Genomic DNA, 12,486 nt, shown 5'->3' with positions numbered 1-12,486 from the left:
AGTTCAGTGATCACTATCCATCCAAATTCCAAACATCCTGAGAAAGAAAGAAAAAGGGGGGTTGTATTTTCTTTTTATTTTGCTACATCATAACTAAGTCCCAAGCTTAGGTCAGAATTTCCCCCTATTGATTTTGTTGCTGGTGGAGCGGGGTGCTGGGAGACTGTTTCTTGGGGACCAAGTAAATTGAAATGCTGCCGTAAGGAGCTGCTAATTTTAATGGAGAAATAGCAGTTGGGGGGGTGGTGCTTCACCCTTTCCCCACAGCCCATTTTTCCTGCTTCACCCATCCAGCTACTTTTCCTCTCCTGTTGCTTTTCCCTATGTAGCTCCATGTGGGCCTCCTGTCTTTTCCTTCTGAGGGGAGAAAAGGGCAACTTTGATCATAGAAATGTCTCCACTGAGAAAGACTTATACATCCTTCTGCTACTGCTGCCTTGCGAATCAAAATTGCAGCCTCCTGCGGATACCTTCATTAACAGAATAAAACACCTATTTTTTCCCCTGCACCTCCCTCTTCTCCTCCATTTGTCCTTGAAAAGGATACTGGATACTAGTATCTTAAAGCAACTTGGGGGGGAAATAGCTAGAATATCCTGGGAACATATATTTGACAGTTTCTCATCATTCCTCATTTTGATCACCATAGTTAAACGTTTGTACGCTTACATGGATATAAGCCTCACTGAATATAATGTAACTTTCTTCTTGGTAAAAATGCATAGCAGGGAATTGGAAGAAGGATTTTGACACCTGGTCACCTTTTCGGGGTGGAGGGAACTGTCCATATAGCTGAGCTACTCACACTTACTTTCTCCCTCCCCCCCCCCACTGCCCCCACAACACTGCATGCAAGAACCAGGCTATAGATATGGCCATAGAGCAGCTGGAAGTCACTTCCATCATTGGAAAAAAATATTTGCAGATAAAAATCTGATATTTTCACAGTTCTGCTGTAGAAATAGCTCATAAATATCTTAGCAGCCAGACTCTGAGGATTGTACAGCAGAGCAAATAAGAAACTTGCTTTCAGGACAGTAATCCTATGCTATGTCTTACTTTCACTTGTTTCACAGGCATCTTTGGGGCAGCCTCTCTGACACCTGCGGGCCAAAAACTGTAGAAAACCTTATAATAGTTTGAGGCAGGATTTAGGCATGGCACTTCCTTGATTCCATAGCTGAAAGGAAAGATAGGTCTATGCTACTTTTCCAGTGAGTTTCCATCCTAGAATCCTGGGAAGTGTATAAAGGGACAACTTTTTCCAACTAAGAATTCAAAGGGCCTACATACTACTAAAGTTCTGATGGCACCAGGGTAGTCAATACGGTGCCCTGATGATGATCACTGACCATTAATTCTGCTTGCTGGAACTGATGGGAGTTGTAGTTCAACAGCATCTGGAGATCACATTGACTATCCATGCTATGGCAGTGGGCATCTGAATACTAGTTGCTAGGAATCATGAGCAAGACAGTACTATTGAGAGTATCATCTCCTGCTTTTGGCATTCCCACTGACCTCTGTGACAGCAGAGTTCCTGATTATGCAGACCTCTGGTCTGAGCCAGCACGGTGGTTCTTATGTTTTTTAGGCGACGCCACAATCCTAAAATCTTTCGAGCTATGTTATTAGATACACTCAGTGCTTATTTCGAAATAAATAAATAAAATGTTTAGGCGTGCTCTCATTTTCCTACTTATATTGAAATACTGCCCCTCAATGAGGTCAAACTTAGATTCACAAAATGTTTAGGGGTATGCATACCCTTGCATCCCCCCAGAAAAAAAGCACTGGGTAGACTATGAAGAAGCAAGAGAAGAAATGCTAAAACTGGGTTTAGGATTCAGCTCTCGCCATCAGTTTGATGATGCAAGCTGCATACCATCTAACTTTTCATACCAAAACCAAGGATGTGTGTCTTCCAGGAAGCACTCCCAGGTTAGTCAAGTGACCCGTGCCTTGATCTCACTCCGAAAAAAGCACTTTTTCAGGGCAAGAGCACGTGAGGTTTCAGCACCCAAAATGGTGGCAGCAATCTTGCATGAAAAAATAGGATGTCCTGGTTTTTACGGGACACTTGGTACGTATGAAGTTGTAGTGACAAAGACTTCATGCCAATAAATGGTTTAAGGGTGGCAGATGTATTGATAGTATTCCCATTACAATCATGTTATGGAGACCTCTTTAATTTTTTGTTGATGTACAGCATCATGCAAATCAGATAGTTGTTCTCCATGACATGTGTATCTGTTTCAATGATTGTGCCTTGAACTCTGTCTTACAGGACTGTGTTGAACTTACTTGACCAGAAATTCCAGCACAAATCATTGATTAACAGCACTGGTTTTCATCAGCATATGCTTTAGTAAGGTGCATAGGTGCAAAGGCTGACATCAGGCCATTGGAATGTCTAGCTCAGAACTCCAGAGAGGAGCCTTTTTCTTCCTTGCCTGGAAATGCCAGGGATTGAACCTGCAATCTTCCCCATGCCAAACATGTGCTCTAACATATAGCTATGGCACTCTTTCTCCCTTACATGATGGCATGGTGTGATGTTCCTACAAGGCACTGCTTTTGATCACAGGGTGAAATGTAATTGTTTGAACAGCTATGGCCTTAGGCTACAACAAGCAAGAAAAGAGTGAGGGGTTTAGAACAAATCCCTCAGACTCCTGCATTGATTGAGAGTGCTTAAGTAGCATTTCAATCCAGTTTACAAACTTATTCCCCAGGCCTATTTTAATTAAAAACAACTGCAAAAACTTTATCCATTCTGTTTTGTGTTTTTCTTCCTACGGCAGATTTAATCACGGCCACTGGGCTTATCTGATTGATTTTTATAATCAATTCTATTAATTGCTCTGTGAATGTTATCATGTATCAGCCGCAAAGGGATTGCTTCAGTTTAGTTATTATGGATTAATAATCTGATCACTAGTCAAATCTCTTGGTAGCTAGTATTTTTTTGCTAATGTTTCCTTCCCTTGAAATCATCTGCTAACAAAATGTGTTGAGCCAACAAAGAGGAAAATCTCCATAGAACTTTTTTGTTTTGAAACAGAAAATAAATTAATAGGGTTTGCACGGTGAAAACAGAAGTATCAAATGAAATGGCTGGTAAAAGACAAAATAAACAGTATTGTGAAAAGGGCCCTTACTGCCCAATCCTAAATATTTCTACTCAGATGCAAGTCCCATTGAAACAACCATGTACTTGCAGTCTCTAAGCCTAATCACAAGGAGAAAAAAATATCTAGAGATGATTTTCAACAATGCAATCAATGGAGGCTGGTTCATTAGGGCAAGTCGGTGGCTGCCCCACTGACCACAGTCTGCCTTATGCCCAGGACTGACCCAATACATTTTGGCACCTGACGTAAACCACAAAATGGCATCCCACCTCCCCACTAGGGAAGACGAGATGGCTGAAGATCTCTATCAGGAACAAGATGAAGATCTACATTGGGATCTGCTGTCCCTGTGGATCCTGTTACCTGAGGTGGTCATCTCACCTTGCCTCATGGTGAGCCTGTCCTGCCTCAACCAGCCCCCACCTGCCTGCCTCCTTATTTACAACTACCTAGTGGTGGGGGGGCTTAGTTATCAGTTTCTTCTTCCTTAGTCTCAGTGTTGCCCTTGTAGTACACAGTACAGTGGGAGATGGGGACAAAATTAAATACCTTCCAAGTATCTCTATTTTCCAGTCCCGGAATTACCAAAGCCATCCTGGTTTCTGATTTGATCCCAGAATGTCCCTATTTCCCCTGCTGGTGCCACAACCACCAAGCTTGGAGGAGGGTGAGCTGGCACTTGTCCTGAGCAGCAGTGGCAGCGGTGGCAGCAGTAGCACTGGCGGAGGAAGAGGGTGCAGTGGGGGAGGTCTGCCCTGGGTGTCATCCCTGAGGGGGGGGTTGACATCGCCGCCCCACCCCCTGGGGCGAGCGGCTAGCCCCTGGGTCCACAGTATGTGCCTCGCTCCGTGTGCTGGAGCAGCTAGCTCTGCCTCTTGGCAGCGGTGGCAGCTGTGAGGGAACATCCTGTTGCCTCTCTCGTTGCTTCTCCATGGCCACCACTGCGGGCCTCCTCCCTTAGGCAGCTCATAGCAGCTGCTGGAGAGTGGGCAAGGAGGAGAAGCTGTCACCGCCACCGCTACTACTTTGTGTGTCCAGGACAGTGGAAGGTGTGTGTGCTGTGTTCTGTTGGTTTTTTGGTGGTAGAAATGCTCTGTTGGGAGGGGGCAAATATGGGGATGTTGGGGTTGGGGGAGTGAGAAATGTCCCTTTTTTCATCTGAGGAATGTTGGAAGGTATGAAATTAGAATTCACTGGTTTTGCCTGTCAATAGCTCTGTCTCCACAAGCCACCAATAAACTCAATCCATACAGCATATGAGGTTTCCTGCATGTGGCTAAATAATCCAGACTGGCCTTCTCCAACCTGGAGTCATGGCTGGGGCTGATGGGACTTGTTATCCAAAGCATCTGAAAGGCACTAGGTTGGGGAAAACGGAAGCACCTCTCTCGCGCTAAACATGCAGATGTCCCACTGTACCCACTGTACTCTCTGCAGAGACAAAACAATCCCATAGAGCCATTTGCAATCACAGATATCTGTTCTGTAGCTCTCTGAATCTCAATCAGTGGGCATGAATTATATGCATGAGTGTAGTTCGCAGTTAAAACCCATCAGTTAAAGCATCCTTTTCTAGACTGGTGTAAAGAAGAAGATGCAGCACAGCATTCTTTGTAGAGTATAGTCAAATCGATATTAACCTCCATTGATCAAATTGTCAGTGGAGGTTTTTATATGTTAAACGATCTTTACTTACTGGACTCTTTACTTAGATTTCATCAGAGGTCACTTTCAAAAAGTATGTAAGGGCTAGGGGTAGTCAAAAAAACATAGGTGTCAAACTTAGAAAAAATTATAAGAAAAATAACATAATCAACTTGATTTTTTGGTTCTTTGAGCCTTAAAAGTAGGGGATTGGATCTGGTCAGAAGGCTGGAGCCAGGTATGGAAAGCCCTTTGTCAGCCACTATCACAGGAGAGCAAGGCTGTCCATCTGTCAGTCATACAACATCATATGACACCATGCAATTGTATCTTCCTAATTCTTCCTTTGCAGTTCCAGATTGAACTGCCCAACTTGAATTCGTATTATGTGAGGAGTTTGCAACATCTCAATCTACATCTACAGAAGATGAATCAATGGCACATTCTCTGAGGTCCTTCTTTTGCATCCCTGGCAAAAGGGCACCAGAATCAAAAAGCACCAACGTTTTGCCCATGAAAGAAGAATTTGGAGTGTACAGAAGTCACATCCACACCATATGTTTAAAATACACTTATATCATTTTACAGTTCCCAGGATTCTTTTTAAAATTTAGTTAAATAAATCAATAAAGTAAAAGCAGTATCCTCCTTTTAGGCTGAGATAGGGAAAGCACTCAAATTTCACTGAAGATACCGGTATGTTTTCACATTGCTTTAGCATTATAGATGCCTTCACGGTCTTGCACCATGTTCAGCTTTCATGACCCTTTTAAAAATAAGTTACATCAGGATTAGTTCTCAGCCTGTATCATCCTTCTTTGTGTGGGAGCCAGAAGGAACAAGTGTTATGTTAACAATTCTAGGTACAGTCAACCAAGGGAGGTGTGATAATAAATCACCACAGGGGCTGCACACTATGAAGTGCTGTGTGGTAGACTCAAAGTGCTGCAGCAGTGTGTAGAAAGCAGTATGAAGATAGCATGGTAGGATTTGCCACTGGGCAATCCAGCTCCATCTGCACTATACATTTAAAGCAGTATCATACTACTTTAGCAATGGCTTCCCCCAAAGAATCATGGGAAGTGTAGTTTGTTAAGGTGATGAGAGTTGCTAAAGGTAAAGGTAAAGGTACCCCTGCCCGAACGGGCCAGTCTTGACAGACTGTGGGGTTTGTGCGCCCATCTCACATTTATTGGCCGGGGGCCAGCGCTGTCCGGGGACACTTCCGGGTCACGTGGCCAGCGTGACATCGCTGCTCTGGCGAGCCAGAGCCGCACACAGAACGCCGTTTACCTTCCCGCTGGTAAGCGGTACCTATTTATCTACTTGCATCCGGGGGTGCTTTCGAACTGCTAGGTGGGCAGGCGCTGGGACCGAACAGCGGGAGCGCACCCCGCCGCGGGGATTCGAACCGCCGACCTTTCGATCGGCAAGCCCTAGGCGCTGAGGCTTTAGCCCACAGCGCCACCCGCGTCCCTGAGAGAGTTGCTAGAAGACCTCTATTCTGTTCAGGGAACTTCAGTTCCCAGGATGGTTTAACAATCAATCCTTCTTCCTAGCGAACTCTGGGACTTGTAGCTCTGTGATGGGAATAGGGATCTAACAACTTTCAGTACCAGCTGGATAACCAGTACTAAGTGTGTGATGTTTTGGCATTTCAGCACAGATCACTATTAATGGTGACTTACATTTGCTGACCACATCCAGCATCCAATTTGTGTGCAGCTATTCCTCTAGGAATATTAAACTGAAAATTGTCCAAAAGAGATTACTGCAGGAGCTAAATACATTCAGAAGGGAAGTAGTTCAGACACCATTAAAGAAGCTAATAAAACGTTTTATAGCCACCTAATGCTTATGAGATCTCCTTGAGGTTGGAAGGCAACAGATTTGAATAATGAGGAATTGTTTGTAGCAATTTCAATTACTGTACTTTAATTCGTAAATAATAATAATACAAAGAGACTTCCAACGTGAAATAGCTAGATCTTTTCCTCAAGGCCAACATTACTAACTTCAACACAATTTAATTAAAAAGCAGTGCCTCTGGAGATTTTTCTAATGAGAAAATGTCATGGTGCCAATAAAACTATTATAAGATTTATATCCATGCATAAGCCACCAATATCCAATGAAACAATTATTCCCTTGTCCAGTACCATAATATTATCTCTGAAAAACCAAATGTGTTGTTAAATTGAGACAGCAGTTATTAGGGACACATTTCACTGAACAAGAAAGTGGCAGATAGTATTTGGTTTGTCAGGGTCGGATAAAATAAAAGTATTCTTAAAGAAATTGCTATAAGCACTGACTTGAGGGTTTCAACAAGAAGTCAGTGTAAGAGAAGTTGTGGTCAGTTGTTATTATAACTTTGAATTTATCGTTTATTATATTTTTACATTGGCAGCAACTGAAAAAGGGGGTCACAGAAGGAGTAAAATGCTTCTTTTGGCAAAGGTAGGAGGCACTTTGTGGGGAAGGACCATAGTTCAATTGATAGAGTTATAACACTTAGCTTTGCAAATAAGTGAATGTTTTACTCAGAGTTTCCAGATGTTACAGAAAACAAAGATGAAACACAGATGAAAAAGGCTTTTGGATGACCTTAAAAATCAAGTTACTTGGTTTCCTTACAAAAAGGATCATAGAATCTTTGGGTTAGCAAAGATGCAGGCTATGAAATCTCATTTTAGAGATTCGGTTCACTTGCAGGGAGCCATGGCCACATGGCTTCTTGCTTGTTCCAGGAAGCAGGAGGAGAAAAAAGACAAAGGTGGAGGTGGGTAGCAAAAGAGACTTTGAGCCTGCCAAGTCACACCCATTCTGGTAGCTTGAGCTCAGGGCTCAGGTTAACCCTTTCATGAATATAAGTGCGAGCCAGTAACTGTATATTAGAACAAACTATTGCCTAAAACCCTGGATAGCTGCTTTCTGTCAGTGTAGACCAGGGGTCAGCAGACTTTTTCAGCAGGGGGCTGGACCACTGTCCCTCAGACCTTATGGGGGGTTGGACTTTATTTGGGGGGGGGGGAATGAATGAATTCCTATGCCCCACAAATAACCCAGAGATGCATTTTAAATAAAAGGACACATTCTACTCATGTAAAAACATGCTGATTCCTGGACCATCCATGGGCCTTACTGAGAAGGCGATTGGGCTGGATCTGGCCCCTGGGCCTTAGTTTGCCTACCCATGGTGTAGACATAAATAACAATAGAATAACAATATATGGCTTTTAAACCAGGGGATATTGTTTTTGTTTGTTACTAGGTTGTGTATTTTTGTGTTTTTCTATTTAAAACCACACTGTGATCCTTGGAAGGAGGCTGGTATAGAATTACTATTACTATTAATATTAATATTACTAAATACTGAGAGAGATAGACCAATGGTCTGTGTCATTATAAGGCAACTTCCTGTGTTCCTTTATTCCACAAGTTAGAGTTCCAAAAAAAGATAAATAATGGTATATTCATCCTATACATACAAAAAAATTAATACTATTTTCTAGACTTCCTGTATTTGACAAGTTGGGCCTGAATCCTCAAAAGCTTATGCCATAATAAATGTGTTAGCCTTTAAGGTACTTCAGTATTTGGTTAATTTTAGCTAGCTGATGGATGAGATATCCTCTTGTACGTCTTGCATTTGAGACCTTGACTATTGTTATTCTTGCCCAAACAGACCAGGTTGTAAAACAGATGGGAGCCTGAAAAGAGCCATGAGTAGGAAACATGAAACTGGCATTGAGTGAGTAAAATACTTCTTCTTATTGCCATCATTAGATGCTCCTGCAGGAGATAAAAGGATGCAACGTTCATTGTCTGAAGAGGAACTTCTGCAGGCTGAACCAGATAAGAGCAAACATGCCACATTGTTTCCTGGATTGAGCAACCACTGACAAGGAACTCGGTCATGCTTGCTGAAAGCCTAGGAGGAGGATTCTTATAAACAGACACAGCAGCTGTTTCCTCTAGTGAGCTTATAAAAATATATTTACAACCCAAGGGAAAGCATTTTTAAAAGTATACAGAACACATGGTACTTGAGCTCACAGCTGCCTTGGATTCTTGGATTCCAGTAATGGCTTTTGAAAGCAGAACAGAGATATTTGGGTGGTGTTGTGGAGAAGCTGATGATGAGTCGTCTCACAAGAGATGTTTGTTCATTGTCTGGGACTTGAAGTGGGTGGCTCACAAGGTCATTTAATATGGTTACAGCAGAATTGTAGTGTTGGAAGGTATCCTTGGGGTCATCTTGTCCAATCTCCTGCCATGCAGGAACCTCAACTACTTTATCTCCATTTTGTCCAGGTTGCAGGATGTGAGTCCTCTTGCCCCAGAAAAGGTTTCTGATCACATAAAGGTTCTAATTCACAGATCTACCATGTAGTGGTATTATTGCAAACCATCTCCTCACATGCAAATTCTGTGAGCATAAATCACAGGTTCTGGAATTACAATAAATTATGCAAACAGGGGAAGTATACAGACATTTGCATCTTTTGCCTGTTTCATATTATTTGCAGAATTGTCACATTTCATTGAGGAATCTTTGTTTGTAGAATTTGTGTGCCCTTTCCCCCCCTTTTTTTAAGTGACTCCAAAGTAAAGACCTAGTATTCATGGGGAAAAACCAGAAGTAGAGAAGACCTGTATGGTCCAGTGACATGGTGAAAAGGTCATAGGAAATTAGTGGTGAAAAGTCATGTCTTCTGACTATTGTCCCCTTTATTTTAAGACTGTTTTAGCCACATGGATATTATTATTCATGAGAACTGGAGAGTTTTTTTAAAACAGGTGGTTAAAAATTCAGAGTTCTTTGGCTTTGACAAGGGGGAGCAATGTGGAATGGGGGTGGGAATGGCATGGAAGGAAACCCTTAAGCACCCTCTGCCAGAGTATTTCTTCTGCAGCCTTCAAATCAGCCCCATAGTAAGACTGCTTGTCTGTACAAAAAAAAGCACCAGGAGAGTCTAATCACAGATCTTGTACATCATGTCCCATTTGGCCTTAACTGAACATGCAGCAATTGTAGATGACAAACAATGCTTACAGCTCAGACAGCGCAAGTGACAGATTATGAGGAAATGATTCTGCTTTACCTCATTTGTCCCCGTTTTATTTTATTTGCAGAATTTGGCTGCAACCATTGTCCCCACCCCATCCCAAATCCTGTCTCCATAATTGTTATATTTAATTATGCTGTGCCTTTATCTCTCACCAGATGGCTGGAGTCTCAACAGACCACCTGGTTATAAGCTTTTATAACTGTTCGTAAGTTCCACAGGCTTCTGTTCTCACTGAACTGCTGTGCAGTCCTGGAAACAAACATACAAAAATTTAAAAAAGAACTGTTTGGGGACTTTTATTAATATATATAAAAAACAAAATTTATTTACTCTTCGTTGTCACAAAGGGGAAAATTTGAAGCTGTATGTACAAATTTAGTTAAAATGTTTAATCTCAAAAGTTATACCCTGCCCATAGAGTTTTATATGCTGATTTTCCCCCAGGGAACTAAGAGCTTCAATGATATTGTCCTCTATTTAAAGCTTACAGGCTTTAAGAATAAGATAAATAGAATATTATCATTGCTTTAATCCCTGTTCAATTTTCTATGACTACCCTACGAGACAGCATGAAGAACAATAGGATGGGATATGGCATAATCACCTACAGAAAATTCTATAAAGGAGAATTTAAATGAAATAATTCTGGGCTGTGTATAATGACACTGGGGAAATCAAGGTTTTAGAGTAAAGAAAAGAATAATAAAGTTAAGAGGGCAGCCTTTGTCCTGCTAAAATCTTCTTTCAATAGAAATGTCTTTTTAAGCAGGCTTTAGGACAATGGATAATTATATATCTAGATAAAAAGATTGTATACAGTCATGTGACAAAAGCTTTCCAGGAGGACATAAACAGTACCTGCTTTGCTAATGTCTCTATTTATCTAGAAATAAATCTGAGCTTCTTTTCATGAAAATACAAGAAACTTTGACATGAGAGCCACCAACTGCACTGCAGGTGTCCTCGTTCAGTATTTCTGACAATTTCCCTAAAATATGACATTAGTTCAGATGGGGACACACCTTTGCCAGCAATAAGATTTGTTAGAGCAGGAGTAGGGAAAGTTTTCACACTCGTGGACCACATTCCCTCAGGCCACTGAGGGACAGGGCTAGTGCAAAAAGTGGAGAAGACCACCCTCTTTCCTACACGCATTCGTATCATCTACACACATCCATTCATGCATTAATTCATGTACAGTGGTGCCCTGCAAGACGAATGCCTCGCAAGACGGAAAACCCGCTAGACGAAAGGGTTTTCCGTTTTGGAGGTGCTTCACAAAACGAATTTCCTATGGGCTTGCTTCGCAAGATGAAAATGTTTTGCGAGTTCCTGCGGGGGTTTTTTCCTCCCCCCCCTTTTCCCAAGCCGCTAAGCCGCTTATCAGCTGATCCTAAGCCGCTAAGCCACTTAACAGCTGATCCGCTAAGCTGCTTATCAGCTGATCCGCTAAGCCGCTTATCAGCTGATCCGCTAAGCCGCTAAACCGCTTATCAGCTGATCCGCTAAGCCGCTAATAGCGCTAATCCGCTAATGGGCTTGCTTCGCAAGACGAAGAGACTCACAGAACGGATTCTTTTTGTCTTGCGAGGCACCACTGTACATTCCCACACACATTCCCAATCATACCCAACCAACACATAAAACCCACATGTATCCCCACTTAAAACTCACACACTTAGGCTTGACAAAAGAATTTGAGCTCCATATCCCTCACTTAATTGCTGCATTAGGAGTGCTCCTCATGGAGATTGCGGTGGAATCTAGACACATATAAAAACCGTTCTGAAAATGCTTTTTTACAAAAATACATTGAATTTTCCATAAGGCTCACCATCACCATCTTGTGCCACATTGTATATTGCACTTAAAACGTTTCATTTGCATTGTACAGCTGAGTCCTGCCTCTCCCATGCAGTTATTAGGCTTGAAATCAGCTGCCTCCAAAATAATAATAATAATAATAATAATAATAATAATAATAATAAATGGAGCACTGAAGAGTTAACATTTTCCTGCCTTATAAAGGTCTCCTGTATAGCTGTTAGGTTTGAGAGCAGGCTTTCATTCGTTCCAGTTGGAGCATATTCTGTGCAGGGGGAGGAGACAAGAAACAAATGTTGTGTTCCAGATGGTGATGAGTTGAATCATGCCTGTGGAGTGGTGGCTCCTCACTCCTGCTTTAATCTAGACCAGGTTAAAGACTTAGTCCAATTGATTGCTGTGGCTTTAAGCATATTAACTGTCCTTAGAAATCAATGTGACTTTAAAAGCTTAATGTTGACTGAAGGGTGCCTTAAAAAGCTTGTCTCAAGCAGAGCAATTCCAGAGTCAATTTCAATTTGAATCACTTTAGACGTGGGGATCATCCATACTGTTGTTCAGTGTAGACAGTAAGCTTCATGTACTTCCGTCCATTCTCCCTTGTCCATATGACATTCTCTCCTAAATCACAGCCATCCCACACTCCTCCTCCCCCAATCTGAATTATCTCATGCCCTCTCCTTTTCAGAGTATCTCTGGTATGAGAAAACATCACACATTTGGAGGAGAACATCACACGGACAACATAATAGAAACCTGTCATTTTACTGAGATTCATCAGTAGTCCTGTACTTTCACATAATCTGCCA

Source organism: Podarcis vaucheri (genome assembly GCF_965113315.1).
Source record: "Podarcis vaucheri genome assembly, chromosome: 9".
Classification (NCBI taxonomy): domain Eukaryota; kingdom Metazoa; phylum Chordata; class Lepidosauria; order Squamata; family Lacertidae; genus Podarcis; species Podarcis vaucheri.
The sequence above is the reverse complement of the archived record's forward strand: the minus strand, read 5'-3'. Positions refer to the sequence as shown.